At 36.5% G+C, this 22,986-nt stretch overlaps 1 protein-coding gene and 1 pseudogene across 4 annotated transcripts in view; one reads left to right on the plus strand and one right to left on the minus strand.

Moving 5' to 3' along the window:
• The window catches only part of LOC105487992 (protocadherin 11 X-linked), a 789,315-nt gene that overhangs the window by 577,489 nt on the left and 188,840 nt on the right, over nucleotides 1–22,986 (minus strand). The gene's annotated exons all lie outside the window — the stretch shown is intronic.
• LOC105487990 (non-selective voltage-gated ion channel VDAC1 pseudogene) lies at nucleotides 20,279–21,195 on the plus strand (annotated as a pseudogene).

The raw sequence follows: 22,986 nt of genomic DNA on the forward strand, positions 1-22,986 counted from the left end.
AGGAAGAAAATCTAATAATCTAATCAAAAAATGAGCAAAAGATTTGAGTAGACATTTCTCAAAACAAGACATACAAATGTCAAACAGGCATATGAGAAGGTGCTCAACATCAATGATCATCAGAGAAATGCAAATCAAAACTACAATAAGATATCATTTCACCCCAGTTAAAATTTCTTATATCCAAAACACAAGCAACAACAAATGCTGGGGAGGATGTGGAGAAAAAAGAACCCTTATATACAGTTGTTGGGATTGGAAATTAGTACAATCACCATGGAGAATAGTTTGGAGATTCCTCAAAAAACTGAAAGTTGAGCTATCATATGATCTTACAATCCTACTGCTGGGTATATACCCAAAAGAAAGGAAATCAGTATATCAACAAGATTTCTGCACTCTTACGTGTATTGCAGCCACTGTTCACAATAGCCAGGATTTGAATGCAACCTAAGTGTCCATCAATAGACAAATGGATTCAAAAAATGTCATAGGTATACACAATGGAGTATTATTCAGACATCAAAAAGAAAGAAATCCAGTGATTTGCAACAACATGGATGGAACTTGTGATCATTATGTTAAGTGGAATAAACCAAGCACACAAAGACAAACATGGCATGGTGTCGGTTACTTGTGCGATCTAAAAATCAAAGCAATTGAACTCATGGGCATACAGAGTAGAAGAATGATTATCTGAGACTAGGAAGGGTAACAGGGGGCTTGGGAGAGGGCAAAATGTTTAATGGGTAAAAATATAGTTAGAAAGAATAAACAAGACTACTAATTGGTAGCACAATATGGTGACCATAGTCAATCATAACTTAATTGTACATTTTGAAATAACTGAAAATGTTTAATTGGATTGTTTGTAACTTGAAGGATAAGTGCTTGAGGGAATGGATACTCCCTTCTCCATGACATCCTTATTTCACATTGCATGCCTGTATCAAAAAATCTCATATACCCCATAAATATATACACTCATTATGTACCCACAAAAATAAATACTTTTTTAAAAAGAAATAAGAATGTACTTAGGTATAACTTTAAATATAATAGAAACTAACTATGTAATATATTAAATACTATTTTATTTGATTGTATGCTGTAATACTTCAGTTAACCAGAACCCAGTCCACTGGCACCTTGGCACATCCGTATGTTAAAATGGAACAAAGGAATTAATATAAATTCAGAAAAACTAAAGAGTTGGACTCAAATATGGTCTGTTTGATATCTTCAGACATAATATTCAATTTACACTAAAGTCATAATAATATTCATTAATTACTTTAATTAAGGAGTATAACTTCAGGGTAGCCTTTGTATGATCCAGTCCCGGTCATGTATAATCATTACTTTCTTACTTGGTGAGAGTATAATCTGTTTGCCTGCCAGTTGATTCATGTTTTTAAACCCCCCATACAGAGTGAAACACCATTTCTTCAGTCATTAACCTAGACTTACTTTGTCAGCTAAGACAACTAGAGCCAATGTTATATTTCTATTTTAAAAATTAGACTCCTATTTTAACCCTGTCCCTTTATACCTGCTTACTCTGAACTGCTGCAAGCCATGCAGCTATTCATGTAGCCTTAATCCAAGAACACACAGCTTTGTTAGGGATAAAGAAGAAACAATGAAAAAGAAATGTCATGCTAGATTGTTGGAAAAAACACCAACAATGAGATTAGTTATTACAAATGGGTCATTCTTCTCGCCATCTGATTCCATGACTACCTCTGAGTCTCTCCATCTTCTAGTGTAGCCAGTGTTATAATTTTATTCTTCAATTAAAAAGTGGGAAGCTGTCATTTTTTATAAAGCTCTACTGACTTTATTATTTTAAACCATACAAATTTCAGAGTAAATATTTTATTTTTTCTTCTAAGTTTATGCTGTTTATGTAACATTTTTAGTAACAATTTTGAACATTTTCATGTGGCCTCTTTCCAAACATATTGCTCTGATTGAAGTTTCATGAGAAACATACTTGTCTTCCAAAAAATAAGAGAATTAAGAGTGCAAACAAATATCAATGCACATATTTGAAGGTTTTGGTGGTTGATCCCACCAGTCTAGGTAGGGGATAATCCACTTTAAAGAATTGCACTGAATAAAATGATAAAAACTGTTAAATGGAAAACCTATTAATCAAAATAAATTTGTTGCCAACATATCAGTTAACTGAAATGTTACTGTATTGCTCTTTTACAGAAACATACTATTTAGGCCGGGGATGGTGGTTCACGTCTGTAATCCCAGTACTTTGGAAGGTTGAGACAGGAGGATGACTTGAGCCCAGAAGTCTGAGACCAGCCAGGGCAACACAGTGAGGTTCTATCTTTACAAAAAAATTTAAAAATAGCTGGACATGGTGGTGTACGCCTGTAGTCCCAGATGCCTGAGAGGCTGAGGTGGGAGGATCCTTTGGGCCGGGGAGGTTGAGGTGGCAGTGAGCCGTGTTTGCATCACTGCACTACAGCCTAGGAGATGGAGTGACAGACTGTCTCAAAAAATAAATAAATAAAATAAAATAAAATAAAATAAAATAAAAAATAAAAAAAAGGAAAAGAAACATTCAAACATGCTATCAATCAGGAAATAGATCATTTACTGAATATGTACTGGATGCTTAGTACTGTATTTAGTATAGTGATAATATAGGAAAATATAACACATGAGCCCCACCTTATAGGAGCTTATAATTTGGATGGAGAGGAAAAAATTACATAAAAGGACAATTAAATATAAACAAATAAATGTATAAATATAACGTTCAACATGGTAGAATATATCATAGAGAAATGTTTAGTCTGGATGGACTAAGACTAGAGTTCACAGATAGCAAAATTATTTCAGACTTTTGTAGAATTAACAAATACCACCATAGGATAAAAAAACAGTAATAAAAATGATAGACTCAAATAGATCAATAACCTAAGAAAATCTTTGTTTTGCAAAGATAAACAAAATTGATAGATGTTGAATTTTATCAAATTGTATCAATCTTTTAGATAGACTAAGAAAAAAAGGGAAGACTCAAATAAATAAAATCAGAACTAAAAGAATAGGCATTACAACTGATACCACAAAGATACAAAGAATCTTAAGAGGCTACTATGAAGAATTATTCACCAACAAATTGAATAACTAGAAGAAATAGATTAATTCCCGGAAACATACAACTTACCAAGACAGAATTATGAAGAAATAGAAAATCTTGCCGTGTGCGGTGGCTCATGCCTGTATTCACAGCACTTTGGGAGGCCGAGGTGGGTAGACCACTTGAGGTCAGGAGTTCAAGGCCAGCCTGGCCAATGTGGTGAAACCCCATCTCTTCTAAAAATACACAAATTAGCAGGGCATGGTGGCAGGAGCCTGTAATCCCAGCTACTCAGGAGGCTAAGGCAGGAGAATCATGTGAACCCGGGAGGCAGAGGTTGCAGTGAGCTAAGATTGTGCCACTGCACCCCAGCCTAGGTAACAGAATGAGACTCCGTCTCAAGACCAAAAACAAAAAAGAAAAGAGAAAAGAAATAGGAAATCTGAAAAGATTAATTACACATGAGGAGGTTGAATAAGTAATCAAAAACCTAACAAAGAAAACACCAGGAACAGATGGCTTTACTGGTGAATTCTACCAAATATTTAAAGAAAAATTATAAGCAATCCCTCACGAACTCTTTTAAAAACTGAAGAGAGGAGAGAACACCTCCAAAACCACTTTATGGGACTAGCAATACCCTGTTACCAAATCCAAACAAGGACATTATAACAAAATTATAGTCAATATGTCTGATAAACATTGATACAAATATCTTCCACAAAATACTAGCAAACTGAAATCAGCAGCACATTAAAAAGATCATACACCATGATCAAGTGGGGTTTATTTCTAGAATGCAAAGATGATTAAACATATACAAAACAATAAATATGATACACCTCATTAACAGGATGAAATACAAACATATAATCATCTTAATAGTTGCAGGAAAAAATGATAAAATTCAACATACTTTTATCATTAAAAACTTTCAATAAATTAGATATAGAAGGAGCATAGCTCAACATAATATAATAAGAACTTCATAAGACAAACCCACAGCTAACATCCTATTCAACAGTGAAAATTTGAAACTTTTCCTCTAAGATAAAGAATAAGGCAAAGATGTCTCCTTTGCCACTTCTGTTCAACATAGTACTAGAAGTCCCGGCCAGAACAATTAAACAAGAAAAAAAGACATCCAAATCAGAAAGAAAGAAGTAAAATTTTCTGTATTTGCAGGTGACATGACCTTGTGTAAAAACCCTAATGATCCACCAAAACCTGTTAGAAATAACAAAGGAATTCAATAAAGCTGCAAGATACAAAATCAACATAAAAATACCAGTTGTGAATTTATATACTAACAACTAACTATTTAAAAAAGTAACTAAGTAGAGAATACCATTAACAATAAATTTTAAAAATCACAGTTGGACCCTTGAGCAACATGGGGGTTAGAGACACTAACTTCCATACTGTTGAAAATCCACATATGACCTTTGACACTCTAAAATCTTTACTACTAATAGCCTACTGTTGACTGTAAGCCTTGATGATAACAAAAACGTTGATTAACACATAGTTTGTATGTTATGTATATTATATGCTGTATTCTTACAATAAAGTAAGCTAGATTAAGGAAAATGTTATTAAGAGAATCATAAAAAGAGAAAATACATTTACTATTCCTTAAGTGGAAGTGGGTTATCATAAAGCTCTTTATTGTTATCATCTTCACATAAATTAGGCTGAAGAGGAGAAGGAAGAGGTGAGGGTTCGGTTTCCTGTCTCAGGTCTGGCAGAGGTGAAAGAAAATCCATGTATATGTAGACCTGTGTGGTTCAAACTTGTGTTGTTTAAGAGTCAACTGTACTTAGGAATAAGTTAACCACAGAGGTACAATATCTGTACACTGAAAACTGTAAAGCATTGATTTTTAAAAATGAAGAAGGGCTGGGCATGGTGGCTCATGCCTGTAATCCCAGCACTTTGGGAGGCCGAGGCAGGTGGATCGCCTGAGGTCAGGAGTTCGAGACCAGCCTGGCCAACATGGAGAAACCCTGTCTCTACTAAAAATACAAAAATTAGCTGGGAGTAGTGGCAGGCACCTGTAATCCCAGCTACTCAGGAGGCTGAGGCGAGAGAATCATCACTTGAATGTGGGAGGCGGAGGTTGCAGTGAGGCGAGATTGTGCCATTGCACTCCAGACTGGGTGACAAGACCAAAACTCCATCTCAAAAAAGAAGAAGAAGAAGATAATACAAATAAATAGATACCCCATGTGCTTGGATTGGAATAATTTATATTGTTACCATGTCCATAATATCCAAAGCAATGTACAGATTTAATACAATTCCTATCAAAATAGCATTTTTCATGGAAATAGAACACAAAGAACTCTAAAATTCATATGGTGCCACATAAAACTCAGAATAGCTAAAAGACTCTTGAGGAAGAAGAACAAAGCTGGAGGCATTATACTCTTTGATTCCAAACTACAGTACAAAGCTCTAGTAATTAAAACAGTATGGTACTGGCATAAAGACAGACACATAGGCCAGTGGAACAGAATAGAGTCCATTAATAAACCCACACATAGACAGTTAAGTAATCTTCAAGAAAGGTACCAAGAATGCACAATAGGGAAAGCACAGTCTCTTCAATAAGTGGCATTGGGAAAACTGGATATCCATATGCAAAAAGAAGAAAAATAGACTCTTATCTTACACCACAGACAAGCATCAACTCAAAACTGATTCAGACTTAATTATAACTCATAAACTGTAAAATTCCTAGAAGAAAACAGAGGAAAGCTCCTTGACATTTGTCTCAGCAATGTGTGTGTGTGTTTTTTGTTTTGTTTTGTTTTTTTAAACATGACACCAAAAGGATAGGCAACAAATGCAAAGATAAACAATTGGAACTACATTAAACTAAAAAGTTTCTGCATAGCAAAGGAAAGCACTAAATGAAAAGGCAACCCACAGAATGGAAGGAAATATTTACAAATCATATATCTGATAAGGGGTTAATATCCAAAATATATAACTAACTCATACAACTAAATATTTTTAAATGATTACAAAACACCAAATAATCCAATGAACAATCTGCAAAAGACTTGAATAGTCATTTTTCCAAAGACAAAAAAATGATGGCTAACAAGTACATGAAAATGTGTGCAACATCAGTAATCATTAGGGAAATGCAAATTAAAACCATGATGAAATATTACTCCATTACCTGTTAGATTGGCTATTATAAAAAACAGTAAAAATACCAATTGTTAGCAAGGATGTGGGAAAAAGGGAACCCTTGTACACTGTGGGTGGGGATGTAAATTGGTACAGCCATTATGGAAAACAATGTGGAGGTTCCTCAACAAATAGAAAATGGACCTACAATATGATTCAGCCATCCCACTTTTGGGGAATTTCCTAAGGAAATTAAATCACCATGCTAACGGGATATCTGCATTCTCATTTTCTTTGCAGCATTATTCACAATAGCCAAAATACGGAAACAACCTAAGTGTCCATCAACATATAAATGAATAAAGACAATGTAATGTGTATATACAATGGAATATTATTCAGCCCTTAAAAACAAGGAGATCCTGATATTTGTGACAACACTGATGAACATGGAGGACATTATACTAAGTGAAATAATCTAGAGACATAAAGAGAAATAGTACATTGTTTCTCTTAATGTGAAATCTAAAAATTCAAACTCAGTAACAGATTGCAGAATGGTCATTACCAAGGGCTAGGAGGGTGAGGGAAATGGGAAGAAGTTGGTGAAAGGGTACAAACTTTCAGTTAGAAGTGGAATAAATTCTAGAGACCTAATGCATTTGCTAAGAGAGCAGATCTCAAGTGTTCTCACCACAAACACAAAAAGGTAACTATGTGATGTAATTTATATGTTAATTAGTTTTATTGTGGTAAGCATCTCACAATGCATATGTGTACCAAAACATAACACTGTATAGCTTAAATTTATACAATTTTTATTTGCTAAATCATACCTCATAAAGCTGGAGGAAAGAAAAACAAGAGGTTGTTATTGACATAAAATACTGTATTATTCCTCTGCCGCCTTCACCAAGAAAACTTTTAATAATACCAAGCACTGTATAATGATTGGCAAAATGCTGTAGAGGATCAGTTTACATGGAACAAGCACAGCAGCAGAAAATGTTATTCTTGACATTAATAATAAATGTAAGTGTAAATGAAGTCAGGCCAATTACCAGAAAGAAGCATTACCGCTGCAGCCAAGGAGAAGGGAAGAAGACCCTAACAGGTCCCTCTCTTTAGATTTCCCGAAAGCAGCCTTTTTAAGCGGTTTTCTCAGTCTTCCTGCAGATTTTCAGGTCCTGAGAAAATTAGGTTTTTCTAATTTCATCAGTTCTAAATTTATTACTTCCCAGAAACACAACGTTAATGTAGTGGCATCCCTAACCTCCAACTCTTTTTCTAAAAGAAGGGGAGAAAAAAGCCAAGAGTCTAATATGAATCTTAGCACAATTCATAGCTTAATATTTTTAAAAAATATGTACAATATTCATTGAACTTAAAGTTTCTCATCTATAAAAGGATGATTCAAAACAGTGATAGTCATAGCAGCCTTTTTCTGTTTTTTGAAATAAAACACAGCCTTATAGGTGAAGAGAAAGTTAATAAAGGATATACTGTTCCGATTTCTGTTCGTCTGCTGAAAGCACTAGGTAATATATGTTCAAAATTACTTTTCATATAATACAAACCAGTCTACTGTTAACACATCACATTGGGAAACTAATTAATGAGAACACAGATTTTGCAAACTTGTTAATCTGAAAGGACTCTAAATTTTAACATATTTCACCTTGGTGTGTTACATTCTTCTTTGCACACAGATCTAAACTGGTTTTCAAAATGTTTAGTAATAGATGCAAATGGATATTGGTACAACCTGTGTGGCCAATGCCATCTCCTGATTTAATGATTTTTATTGCTTCCTGATAATAAGAATCTCATCACTTTTTTTCACTCTTGAATTTCCAAGGCTATACCCAATAGTTAGCATATTGTAAGTGCTTATTAAATGTTGGACCTAAGGAAAAATCATTTAATTCAAAAATATAGGTTATTGCTCCCAAGCTCTGCCCCAAACTACAAACCATTTACACCAGTAATGAAGCAATATCTGATAGTTAAAAGCATAAGATTTAATCTCTACCAGACCTACGTCCTTGCTCCACCATATATTAACTGCGTTAACCTTAGCTTCCGTTATCTCATCTAAAATATAGAAATAATAAAAATAATTGCCCCATAGGGCTGCTGAGAGTCCAAAACAAGATAATCTTTCTCAAGCTGTGAGCAAAGTAAGTGTAATAAAAGATGATTCTGGGCAGATGATGGCAATGGCAGTCTTTGAAATTCCCAGAATCTCCTAAGAGAAACAGAACAACCGGACAGCAAACCCAAAAAACCGGAGACAATATTTACAACTGCACTAGGTGACAAGGTGTTCTCATGATTCTCAAAATAGAAGTGGTTGAGAAAAAAATCACCCACAGCCACAAGACCAGCATGTTATCAGCATGTTATAAAGGTCTGTGGGGAAATGAGCAGAGAGGCACAATAGGGTGGCTGATCCTGAAAACACAAGAATGCCAAAATATCAAAGAAGTGTTCACAGGAAAGCACAGTAGGCAAAGTTGAGAAAGCAACTGAAATTGAGAGGGGTTTGGCCCCCTCCAAGAGTCAGTGAGTTCAAGGGATCAGCATTTATGACTGAAGCGACTACACTAGTGTAGATTGATAAACATTTGAAAATGACAAGCCAGGGCTTCCTTCTAGAGCAAGACACTACGCCAAGACAAAACTACTGGGTTTGGAATAAGAATTAAGCAGCATAGGAATGATAAAGACAAAGAAAAGATAAGGCCTAGGCAAAGTAGGGGAGAGGAAGGGTAACATGACATCTCAGAAGGCAGGTCAACATTTTTTTTTTTTTAAACACAGCAGGAAAGGGAGCTCTGTGAAGGTAGAGCTAGTTGTGAAAGCAGCTCTGATGAGTTTCCCTGTATCTTGCCTTCATCTGGAAGTTAAAGAAACCTAATCATACATAAGCATGAGAAATGGAATATTATTGAGGACAATCTCACATAAGTTACTATAAGATTAAAAAAATAAGGAGCAGAATAGCATCCCTCCAGCTCATAAAAATTGATTAAAATGAATACTTACTATTTAAAAATAAGCTAACAGACCTTAAGAAAATTACGCAAGACACGAAAGAGCAATATAAAGCAGAGTTAGATATTGTAAAAAAAAAAAAAAACTGAGGTGACAACTCAGAAAACAAATAGACATAAAAGAAAAAGTTAATTTCAAAAATGTTCCTTCTAAATTCAAAGGAATAGAAAAATAAAGAAAGAACAGATACTTACAGGTCAAACACAGGAAATTTTTTAAAAAGCAAAAAAGAAAGAAATTAAAAAATATGATAATGATTTAATAAAAAGCGTCACATGTTGAAAGCAGGTAAACGCGATTCAACATACAAATCATAAGTCACTGAAATCATAATCAATCATAAGAAATCAATAACAAGGTAACTGAACAAATACAAACCAAAAAAAAAAAAATGTAGAATTAACAAAAAAAGAGAAAAAATCCTTGGAAAGTCTAAGAGAAAGTGATTTCTATAAACACAGTGTGAAGAGAAGCCAGACATTAGCCAGAGATCTCAGAACTCTAGGAAAGACATGATGGTGAGTTCCCTGGGTTTACTTTTTGCCTTATGTATCCCAGACTGGGTACTGGAAAAGCCAATAACCTGGAAGCACCAAGAGACACAGGCCAAAAGAAAAAAAAAAAAAAGAAAGTGTTCACAAAAGCCTGTTCTCAGTAATCAGAGGTCCTGGAAAGAGGCAGCTTGCCAAGAGAGAGAATATTAGATGATAACTTTTTGACTCCAGCCAAACACCACAGGAAAAAAATGTAGCCCCACCCAACACACACCAACCAAGAGGAGGGTATAGACTTCTACCATTGCCAAACTATAACAAGGGCCTTAGCCCCCAGCCCCTGCTTCAGGTTGATATCAGAGAAGATTGTGCAGAAAATAGTAATTAGTCAGTGTTACTCTTCCCAGCCAAGAAAGTATCAGTGGAGACACGGTAGAAAGCCAGAGCTCCCATCTTAAGCTAGCAGTAACAAGCAACTCCCCCTTTCAGGTGTAAAGCTGAATGGAGAACCCAGAATTTATTGCCAGGCCCAGTAGTAAGGAGGTGCCCTTCTTTCTCCCCACCAGAGTAGATGGTATCAGAGAAGACCTAGTGAAAAGTCAGGTCCCTCACTTGGGCACAACAGTAGTGAGGTTAGCTCCCCAGAGTTCAGGAAGGCCACATAGTGAGTAGTAATGAGGCCACTGTGCCATTCCCGACTAGAGATAACAGCAGAGGCCTAGTAGTGTGTTAACAGGCCTCCTCTGTGTTAACAGAAGTTGAGTGGGAACTTGGTATTTCCACTATCCCTGGAAATAACGAGGCAGTGCCCCCTTTCTCACTGGAGTGGTATCAGATAAGGCCTGCTAAAGCAGAACATTTAAACAAAATTTAAATAAAATTTGGAGTTTTTATATGGAGAATTTAATAAAATTCTCAAAATGTCCAGATTTCAATTGAAAATCACTCATCATACCATGAAAGCAGGGAAATCTTCATATAAAAGAGATAAAGCAAGCAACAAACACCAACACCAGAATTATAGAATTGTTAGAATTATTTGGGAAGAATTTTAAAACAGCCATCATAAAAATCACCCAACAAGCAACCAGAAACACATTGAAACAAATGAAAAAAAAAAAATAGAAAGTTTCTGCAAAGATATGAAAGTCCCAGAGAAAACAAAACACATAAATAAGAGTCAAATGTTAAATGTATGAGGTGACAAATATGCTAAATACCCTAATTTGATCATTATGCAACATATAGAGGTATCAAAACATAAAATTGTACCCTATAAGTCTGTATAATCATAATGGATCAATTAAAAAAGAGTCAAATGGAAATTCAAAATAAAAAAATACAATAACAAAAATAAAAACTCAATGGATGGGTTTAACACCAGAATAGAGAGGACCATTCTGGAGAGGAAAAGATCAGATAATCTTTTGAAGAGGAAAGAATCAAAGAAATTGAAAAAAAATCATATTTAATCCATTTGAACAATAGAAAGAAAATAGCCTGTAAAAATTTAACAGAGCCTGAAGGTTGTGTAGGATTATAACAAAACATCTAATGTTCATTTCTTCAGAGTTCTGGAGAGAAGAAAGAGGATAGGGTTAAAAAGGTATCTGAAGAAATAATAGATGAAAAATTTACAAATCTGGCAAACAAAACACAAACCTACAGATCCAAGAAGCTGAATGAAAACAGTTAAATCTATTTTTTTTGTAAGGACTTCTCAGAACATTGACTATGCTAATATGCATTTGAAATCAAAATTTCATAAATTGATTAGATATACAACCATTTTTTTCATAACTGTAGGCAGGGGTCATGCCACCACCTCCCACATGGGCTTAAATTTACATTCTACATTGTTTCCTTTGGCTTCTTTTCTTTTCTTTTTTTTTTGACAAGAAATGTTGGGAATCCAATGACAGTAGCTTTTTTAATTTAAGAAGTGTAAGCAACATTGAATCAGGAAGGATGGACTTTCTTGAGGCCTTCTAGTATCACAGCAGGTAGCCTCCCTCTGAAGGATGTGTGAGAAACATTGTCCAGTGAAACAGGGTCTCATTAGGCCCTCTGTGGTTTGAAAACCTGCCTAACCCCTAGTAGCACATTTCTGGATAGTGAAGGTGATGGTGAGTCTGTGTATATGAGGTAATAGATGCAGAAAACCAAACCCAATATAGGGTTCCTTGAGCCAATTGGTACCCTGTGAAATGGATATATATTTGAATCAAGAAGTGAATTCTTGGAAGCCCAAGAATGGGTAGCCTTGGACAGCTGAGCTTATTCACACTGAGTAGTATAATCATTCCTTTGGAAGAACCCTAAGAGATTGTATTGAGTTCTGGATCTACACTATACCAAGGTAGCACTGGTCTGTGTCCTCTATCAGAGTATGTAAGACTAGTGTTCAACAACTGCATTATATGGCAGCCAGGAGTGGTGGCCATAGCAGACTGGTCAAATTTCACTTCTTGGATTTTGAATTCAAACAGATCCCCATTTGGACTGGATAGAGCACCACAGCATTATTGGTCAATCTGAGGTGGGGACAGGGAAGATCCTCAATTAGAAAAATGTGAAGATAAGCGATAGTTAACACTGCTTCTATTTAGGGATGTTTATTGTTTTTTCAAGTCATTCCAATGTTCAAATGCAATTTCAGTCATTTGGTAAATACTGAGCGCCTACTATGGTTCAAGTATAATGCAACATGGGAGAAATGCTGACATATTCATACGTTTCACAGACACTTATCAACTGACTGGCAGAAATGATAGAAATGAATGTCATAGTTACTGCCCCCAAGATATTCAAAATATAGCTGGACAGATAAAATATACAAATTACAGTAGAGTATAAGTACTGTAAAAAAGATGTGGACAAATTGCTGTGGGAACATAAAAACCACAATGATTTTATCTGCCTCTGGAACTTTTGAAAGTGTTCACATATGAGACTGTGGAAAGAGCCTCCAACAGATCCACATAAACATTTACCATCATATTTTTGTATTCTAAAAGAAATGTATAACATTAAGAAATCAGATAATGCCCTTTCTCAACAGGTATATTTTATATAAATTACTTCATAATTCAATATAAAATATACTTTCTTAATGTCAAAGATACTATTTAGGGACTTCAGTAAAGATAAATTCCCAAGGCAACTAAGGATTCTGATTTTAAAATAAAGTTTAGTGAGTCCAAAATTATCTTTAGGTATTGTTTTCCCCATCTGAACCAGTATTCTTTCTGGCAAGGACTCTAATCATGTTATTACAATTACTTTTTTTTAGTCAGTCAAATTTAGCAGTGGGAGGTTGTATGCCAACTTTTGTGACCTAAATGTTAATAAGTTCTGATAACCCACTACCATCGGACCAGCCACAATTATGTTTTGAGAAGCAGCTGTAATTTATTAGTGTTGGCTCTGATTAATTCATCAAGTTTACCTGCTCTCATGCATTCTTAGATATGTTTCTGTATGTTACAGTTAAAATTAAAATAATCTCAAAATGTTATTTACTTCTTTTAATTGTGTGGTATTTTAATGTTTTGCTCTACTGCTTCAAAAGAGAACATACAGATGTTTCTCTATAGCCCAAGACACTAAAAATTAAATGTCCTAATGTAAATCTCTTAGGCTTTGATACTTATTCTCCAAATTACGGTGGTCTAAAAGACAATGGCAAATGAATTAATTTGAAAATAAAATAGTGAAAAAAGTAAATTACATTGACTATTTTTCTAAAGTGAATATGTTATCTATCTCTGTAAATACAACTTACATCTTTACTCTGTTATATTTGACATAGAGATACTAGAAGGTACATGGAATTCTTGGAACCCCAGGAATGAGTAGCCTTGGACAGCTGAGCTTATTCACAGAGAGTAGTATAATCAATCTCTATATGATGTGAATCCACTCAAAACATGACAACAGAGCTATAAAGATAAAATAAATAGAATGTTTTAATCTAGATTTGTTATCAATAATTTCTATTTTGCCGATAAAAAGTAATTGCAAAATCTCCAACCAGTTCATTTAATCAAATGCTGCCTAATCTCTGATCACTTGAACACATAATCAGCTACACACTTCTGCCCACTTGAGATTTATTGATTCTTCCCATTAACACAAATACAGGTCCAGGTGCTACATATTATAATTATCATAGGTAATGTAATTACTGCATGCAAATTGATTACTATAATTAGTTTATGGTTATTTGTATGAGAGAGAGAAGTAAATTGCAATGCTTTGGGGAAAAAAAGATTAAGACAACATATCCCTCAGCAAACAAAGAGGAAGGCATGTTAAGTTAACAATATATGTCACCACAACACATGTTTTAAGATATATTAAGTGAACAATTCCTAGTAGCAGATTTTGAAATACTACAGTATGAGGAGGAGAAGGGAGGACTAGATGTGGGAAACAGAGGAAGAGAACATAGAAGATTCAAAGAGAGGAATGGAAAGAGGGGAAAGAAAAAGGAGAGAAAGAGAATAGGAGAAAAGAGAGGAAAGGGAAGAGAAAGCAGCCAACTTCACACCGAAAATTAATCTAATATTATAATAATAGTGCTATGTATTATAGTACTGCTCACCAAAAGAACATAGTTCTTACGATGAATGTTCTTATGATGAGCAATACTATAATAGTGGTATATTCTATTCCAAGATTTTTCTCTGGTTTTAAAATTTTAACTTCTAAAAAGAATTGGCTTTGATATCCTCACAGCTCATAAATGAGAAAAACAACAAAAGTGCCATTATATCATGGGAGATACAAAGATGAATAAGATATGGTTTCTCTCCAGATAAACTTATTTTTGTGAGAGTTTGTTATAGTTTTTAAATCATTTTTAATAGTTTTTTAATAGACCATTTTTTTGAAAGACCATTGGGTCTTTCAAAATGAACCTTAACACAAATTTTGTGCATTTGTGAAATGCAAAAAAAAAAAAAGTCACTTTATGGTAATATTTGTTTCAAACATTTTGTTTCTCTTTTTTTCTAATGACTCCCTTGTTGTATTTCTTAAAATGAAAATGAATAAATATTCATTTTATTCAAATTCCTAATATTTAGTACAGGTAAATTATGTATGAAGCATTTTTCCATCATACTATGTAAAATCTTCATAGTGGGTAGTATGAATAATTTGTAATATAAATTAAACTTTAAAAAATCCTAACCTGAGAAATTATAAAGCTTTTAGATAAGTAATGAGTAGATTTAAAATAAATAAGCACCTGCCCATTGTCATCTAGACATAAGGTAAGCAGTAGACACTCATTAAGTTTAATAATATAACCCAATTTAATGGCATTTGATTAAGAAGGAATATGCTTGGGTTGAGTGTAGTGGCTCATGCCTCTAATCCCAGCACTTTGGGAGACTGAGGCAGGTGGATCACTTGAGGTCAGGAGTTCCAGACCAGCCTGGACAACATGGTGAAACCCCATTTCTACTAAAAATACAAAAACTAGCTGGACATGGTGATAGGCACCTGTAATACCAGCTTGGGAGGCTGAGGCAGGAGAATCCTTTGAACCCGGGAGGCAGAGATTGCAGTGACTTGAGATCACGCCACTGCACTCCAGCCTGGGTGACAGAGGGAGACTCCATTTCAAAAAAGACAATGCTAAATCATTCCTTTTGTGGGAGACAATTTTCATTTTTGGCCTGGCTCTATCTAAAACATTTCAGTTAATTTTTTGTCATGATGATATTAGTGAGTGAATTGATTGAATACATTGAATTGAACAATTCATTTGCTCAGGCAAATCTTTAGACAGCTGAGAGCAAGGTTTTAATTACATACAACATGATAAGACAGAATGATGGCCCCCAAAGATATCTGAGCTCCAATTCCAGAACCTGTGATGATGCTATCTCACATAGCAAAAGTGACCTTGGCAGATGTGATTAAGGTTAAGGTCCTTGAGATGGAGAGACTCAATGACCTGGGTTAGGCAGGTGGGCCCAATCTAATCACATGAGTGCTTAAAAAAGGACATTTCCCAGATCTAGTCAAAGGGAGACATGAGGTGAAGAAGGTTGAGAGAAATGCGGAGTCTCTTTGAGGATATAGGAAGAGACATGAGCCAAGGAAGGTGGAAAAGGCAAGGAAATGGCTTCTCCCTTGGAGGCTCCAGAGGAAATGCAAACCTGTTGCCACCATGATTTTAGTCCACTGAGGTCTGTTGGGCCTTTAACCTTCAGAAATATAAAATGATAGATTTGTGTTGTTCTCAGCCACTAATTTGTGATACCCTGTTACAGCAGCATAAGAAAACTTATATACACATAAATATGGCTCAGTTGCTACATCTTGACACTGACATAGTATCAATGACATACATAAAGAATGAATTTTAAAATGGTTGATTCATACATAATTTAATAGACAGCACATTTCTAATTCAATTAATTTAAATCTTTGTTAACTTTATTTCTCTAAACTACTTTGAATTCTTAGATATTTACTATTTTAGTGGGTAAAATTTAAAATGGTATCCCCCCAAAATTGGCAGTTGAAACTGCCAGAATTTTTAAATGAGTTGTTCTATTTCTTCCTTACCTCATTCCATAAAATCTACTTTCAAGAAGGGGCTGAGGTTAACTGTGCTGAAATAAGCTTCTCTGAGCTAATCACTAAAAGAAATAGATTCATAAGGAATGAAGCCAGATATGAAAGTGAGGGAAGAGGCATCTGTTGTCCTCACTGTGGTGGTATATATCCCTGTGGGAGGCTGAAAAACATCTGTGCTTCATGAAACCCTTCCGTGAAAGAATTATGCGTCTCTACCAGACATTTCAAGCTCTTTAAAAAAAGATGCATTTTAAAAAGACAATTTTCCATACTAGCATTTAACTTAGCATTTGGCTTAGTTTTATTCTGAATTAATTTAAGTTTCCTATGAAGTAGATTTCAAGCTAGATGTGGATTTCTGCTAGTTTTATAAAGCATACCTTTTCCCTCCGAAACGGTAATTCCATGAGTTTGGAAGATAGGAAAGAAGACAAGAAAGTTGTATTTAAAAGTTAAGTCCAGATATAAGCAAAACAAACAAAAATCTCAGCAAAATCTCCATTTCAGTTGGAATATGGCAATGTTCTTTGAAGAATGCAAAGCTTCCAGGGGAAAAATAGGGTTTGAGTGTGGTTTTCCCTGAATGTCACAAATCAAACTTCTTTTTATTTATTTATATTTATTTATTTATTTTGAGACGGAGTTTCATTCCGTCACCCAGGCTATAGTGCAGTGGTGCGATCGCAGCTCACTGCAACCTCCACCTGCCAGGCTCAAGCAATTCTCCTTCCTTAACCTCCTGAGTATCTGGGATTACAGGCATGCGCCACCACAACTGGCTAATTTTTGTATTTTAGTAGAGACGGGGTTTCACCATGTTGATCAGGCTGGTCTCGAACCCCTGACCTTGTGATCCACCCGCCTCAGCCCCCCAAAGTGCTGGTATTACAAGCATGAGCCACCACACCAGGCCTGACAAATTAAACTTTAAGCATGTAAAACCTAGTAGATTTCCATTTCTGTTAATATGGAAAAACAGATAACCAGAAAACTCTCCTGCTACAAAACCCATAAAATTGCTGAAGAAAATATAGCAACACTCCTTTACATGTATTACTTAGATCATAAGAAAAGGAAAGCAATCCTTAGAGGAACAACACAAAAAAGTCCTGACATCAAGGCTGCCCTAGCAATGATGTTGTGGTAGCGGGTGTGCAGGTTGAGGGAGGACTAACAGTTCCTCAAACCAAGGGGCCTGTGGGGGTCAGGAACAAGATGGCCTGCCGAATAGGAACAGCTCCAGCCTCCAGCTGCCAGCGTGAGCGACACAGAAGACGGGTGATTTCTGCATTTTCAACTGAGGTACCGGGTTCATCTCACTGGGGAGTGCCGGACAATCGGTGCTGGTCAGCTGGTGCAGCCCGACCAGTGAGAGCTGAAGCAGGGTGAGGCATCACCTCACTTGGGAAGGGCAAGGGGGAAGGGAATCCCTTTTCCTAACCAAGGGAAACTGAGACACACAACACCTGGAAAATCGGGTAACTCCCACCCTAATACTGCACTTTACCAAGGATCTTAGTAAACAGCACACCAGGACATTATATCCCACACCTGGCCCGGAGGGTCCCACTGCCACGGAGCCTCCCTCATTGCTAGCACAGCAGTCTGAGATCTAACTGCAAGGCAGCAGCGAGGCTGGGGGAGGGGCGCCTGCCATTGCTGAGGCTTAAGTAGGTAAACAAAGCCTCCGGGAAGCTCCAACTGGGGGGAGCCCACCACAGCTCAAGGAGGCCTGCCTGTCTCTGTAGACTCCACCTCTGGGTAGAGTCTGACAGCTGTCTGAGAGCTTTGAAGAGAGCAGTGGATCTCCCAGCACGGAGGTTGAGATCTGAGAGTGGACAGACTGCCTGCTCAAGTGGGTCCCTGACCCCTGAGTAGCCTAACTGGGAGACACCCCCCACTAGGTGCAGACCGATACGATACCTCACACCTCACCTGGAGAGGTACACCCCTGAGACAAAGTTTCCAGAGCAAGAAGCAGACAGGAGCACTCGCTGTTCAGCAATATTCTATCTTCTGCAGCCTCTGCTGCTGATACCCAGGCAAACAGGGTCTGGAGTGGACCTCAAGCAATCTCCAACAGACCTACAGCTGAGGGTCCTGACTGTTAGAAGGAAAACTAACAAACAGAAAGGACACCCACACCAAAACCCCATCAGTACGTCACCAGCATCAAAGACCAAAGGCAGATAAAACCACAAAGATGGGGAAAAAGCAGGGCAGAAAAGCTGGAAATTCAAAAAATCAGAACGCATCTCCCCCTCCAAAGGAATGCAGCTCATTGCCAGCAACGGATCAAAGCTGGACGGAGAATGACTTTGACGAGTTGAGAGGAGAAGGCTTCAGTCGATCAAACTTCTCAGAGCTAAAGGAGGAACTACGTACCCAGGGCAAAGAAACTAAAAATCTTGAAAAAAGAATGGAAGAATGGATAACTAGAATAATCAATGCAGAGAAGGCCAAGGGGCCTGTGATTCAATTGCAAGGAAAGAATGCAAGGCACAAGGCTAAGGTCTTAGGTTCACTTGAAGTGGGAATTTGGAAATGAGATCCCCTGAACAAAGCCAAGACTTTGAAGAAGCATACATACGTTGGATTTTTAAAAATGCCATCAGAACAGTGAGATTCCAAGGAACTATGCCTATGTTAGTCTGGATGGGGGGAAAAAGGAATTTATAAATGCAGATTTTCATTTTAACAGGTTATGGTCTCAATGTATACTATTCACATGATCCACGGATACCTAAAGTAAAAAAGTAAAAAGTGGTCCCCAGAAGGTAATACTCCCGGGTTGCCTTAGCAGAAGTAATCTCAAAACTTATCTAGGAGGAATGTTCAATCCAGGCAGAAGAGGATTCCTACAGATAAATTATCTCTGAAGATTAGCTCAGAGTTCAAAATTTGCTATAGCAAAGAGTCAACAGTCACAACAAATAGCTCTGGTATTACTCTAGGAACTTTTAAGAATCACTAAGTAGATAAAAAGAAGTATCTTTAAATTGATTAAAGTAACAGTACCAAAATAATGTTTACAAAATGAAGCAAAGAACATTATGACAAAAGTTCACACATATTCTTAAAGAGATTAAACTAATAAAAATGAATAAATATCTAGGTGTTGAAATTAAAACCTAGCAGAATATTTATTTAAAAAGTGAAAATCTCCAGAGGGATATGATTCTAATGAGTAAAAATCTATTAAAACGGTTTTAATAAGGTAAAGTAAAAATTAGGACAGTCATGCCACATGGATTTCACTTTATTTTAAAGTCTCCCCTGATTTGAAAAGAATACTATAATAATCCTAAGGTTGAAGAACATCATTGACTTACAGATATCCACATGTATATTTTGTAGTAAAAAAACTGAAAAGGAATTTTCGTATGAAGTATGCAGTAAGAAATTGGGATGATTTTCCAGATTAAACTCAATAAATACTTCAAATGTAACGTTACATGCTAATAATGCAATAACAGTCTACATATATAATAAATATCTCTATAAATATGAGCAATTTTCTATGATACTTTTTGCCTGCAGATTATAACATATGGTATTTTTCACATACACATATATTCTTCATTTTATTAAACTGGCTTTATTGGTGGTTTATATGGTTTGGCTCTGTATCCCCACCCAAATCTCATCTTGTAGCTTCCATAATTCCCACGTGTTGTTGCAGGGAACTGGTGGGAGATGACTGAATGCCGGTGGTGGATCTTTCCCGTGCTGTTCTCGCCACAGTCAATGGGTCTCACGAGATCTGATGGTTTTAAAAATGGGAGTTGGGCCCTGCCGCTGGCTCCGTTCTGCTCCCTTCCTCCACGCCGCAGCGCCAGCCATAGCCGCCTAGCCTGCAGCCACCACCTCTGAGCATAAGATGGCTGTGCCTCCCAAGTTTGCTGATCTTGGCAAATCTGCCAGGGATGTCTTCACCAAGGGCTATGGATTTGGTTTAATAAAGCTTGATTTGAAAACAAAATATGAGAATGGATAGGTATTTACAAACTCAGGCTCAGCCAACACTGAGACCACCAAAATGCCGGGCAGTCTGGAAACCAAGTACAGATGAACTGAGTAGGGCCTGACGTTTACTGAGAAATGGAACACCGACAATACACTAGGCACCGAGATTACCGTGGAAGAGCAGCTTGCATGTGGACTGAAGCCGACCTTCCATTCAGCCTTCTCACCCAACACTGGGGGGAAAAAATGCTAAAATCAAGACAGGGTACAAGCAGGAGCACATTAACCTGGACTACGACATGGATTTCGACATTGCTGGGCCTTCTATCCGGGGTGCTCTGGTGCTGGGTTACAAGGGCTGACTGGCCAGCTACCAGATAAATTTTGAGACTGCAAAGTCCCAAGTGACCCAGAGCACCTTTGCAGTTGGCTACAAGACTGATGAATTCCAGCTTCAGGCTGATGTGAATGACAGGACAGAGTTTGGCGGCCTCATTTACCAGAAGGTGAATAAGAAGTTGGAGACTGCTGTGAGTCTCACCTGGACAGCAGGAAACAGTAACAGGCGCTTCGGAATAGCAGCCAAGTATTAGATTGACCCTGACGCCTGCTTCTTGCTAAAGTGAACAACTCCAGCCTGATAGGTTTAGGATACACTCAGGTCCTAAAGCCAGGTATCCAGCTGACACTGTCAGCTCTTCTGGATGGCCAGGACGTCAATGCTGGTGGCCACAAGCTTGGCCTGGGACTGGAATTTCAAGCATAAATGAATACTGTACAATTGTTTGATTTTAAACTATTTTGCAGCATAGCTACCTTCAGAATTTAGTGTATCTTTTAATGTTGTATGTCGGATGCAAGTATTGCTAAATATGTTAGACCTCCAGGATAAAGATGATTCAGCTTTAAGATGTTAGTCTTTCAGAGGTACAGAAGAAACCATTTCCAAAAAAGGCCCTTTCAGTGGTAGACTTGGGGGAACTTGGCAGCGACTTTGAGATGCCAGGTTTCTTTTTTTGTCTAGAAATGGCTGCGAGTGAAAGCTGATAATATGTAGGAACTTTGTAAATTCATGTTGAGTAAATGAATGAAATTGTGATTTCCTGAGAATCGAACTTTGGCTTCCTAACCCTAATTGATGAGAGCCTCGCTGTTTTTAGACAGATCTTCATGACCTGTTCCCAGTCCAGTTCATCATTATCTCTTTTACACCAAAAGGTCTGCAGGGTGTGGTCACTCTTTTGTGCCATTTTGGGGTGGAGAGGGTGGATGTGATGAAGCCAATAATTCAGGACTTATTTCTTCCTGTGTTGCGTTTTTGAACCCTTGCACCAGAGTATGAAATAGCTTCCAGGAGCTCCAGCTATAAGCTTGGAAACGTCTGTGTGATTGTAATCACATGGTGACAACACTCAGAATCTAAATTGGACTTCTGTTATATTCTCACCACTCAATTTGTTTTTTAGCAGTCTAATGGGTACATTTTAGAGTCTTCCATTTTCTGTGGAACTAGAGCCTCCCCTTCAAATGCTGTAATTAACATCACTTAGACTCGAATAAAATATTGAAACCTAAAAAAAAGAAAACAACAACAACAACAACAGGAGTTGCCCTGCACAAGCTCTCTTTTTGCCTGCTGCCATCCACACAAGGCGTGACTTTCTCCTCCTTGCCTTCCACCATGATTGTGAGGCCTCATCAGCCATGTGGGACTGTAAGTCCAATAAACCTCTTTCTTTTATAAATTGCGCAGTCTCAGGTATGTCTTTATCAGCACAATGAAAATGGACTAATCCAGTGGTATAAAAGGTTAAGTGGTAGATCCAGAAAAATAACCTATAATTTCTGATTCCAAATTATTATTTTTTTCTAATGAATCATTTTGTGCAACAGCAGGCAGTAGGGGACTTATCAGGTAGCCTTTTTTTTTTTTTTTTTTTTTTTTTTTTTTTTTTAAGATACTGCATTATTGTAGACTTCCAGAGCACTTAGGAAACCACAAGTATAAATCTTTGTTGAATATACAATTTCGGCAAGGACAAGACAAACTTTTCTTGAATAATTAAAAACATAGCTAAGATAGGAACCAGTGTGATGGAACTTGGTTCTTCTTCATTTTTTCCTTATTCAATTCTTCATTCAATGATTGAATGGGGAGGGAGGTAAAATAACAAATAACCTGTCAGTCATAGCACTGTCGAGTTAGTTATTAAATATTTACAAAACGTAAGACTGTCAATGTACTGTGAGTTTCTTGAGGAATGGGAACAAATCTTGCTCACTGTGTGTATATATATACACTGTATATATACACACTGTATATATATATATACACATATATACTGTATATATACATACTATATATACACACAGTATATATACATACTATATATACACACAGTATATATACATACTATATATACACACAGTATATATACATACTGTGTATATATATGCCTACAGCATATATATACATACTGTGTGTATATATTCTGTGTGTGTGTATATATATTCTGTGTGCATATATGTATATACAAAACCTCACACAGAACTTCAAAACTAGTAGACACTCAATGATATTTACTGAATTAACAAATTAACTAAATTCAGCTGCTATTTAAA

The sequence above is a fragment of the Macaca nemestrina genome, chromosome X (genome assembly GCF_043159975.1).
Source record: "Macaca nemestrina isolate mMacNem1 chromosome X, mMacNem.hap1, whole genome shotgun sequence".
Lineage (NCBI taxonomy): Eukaryota > Metazoa > Chordata > Mammalia > Primates > Cercopithecidae > Macaca > Macaca nemestrina.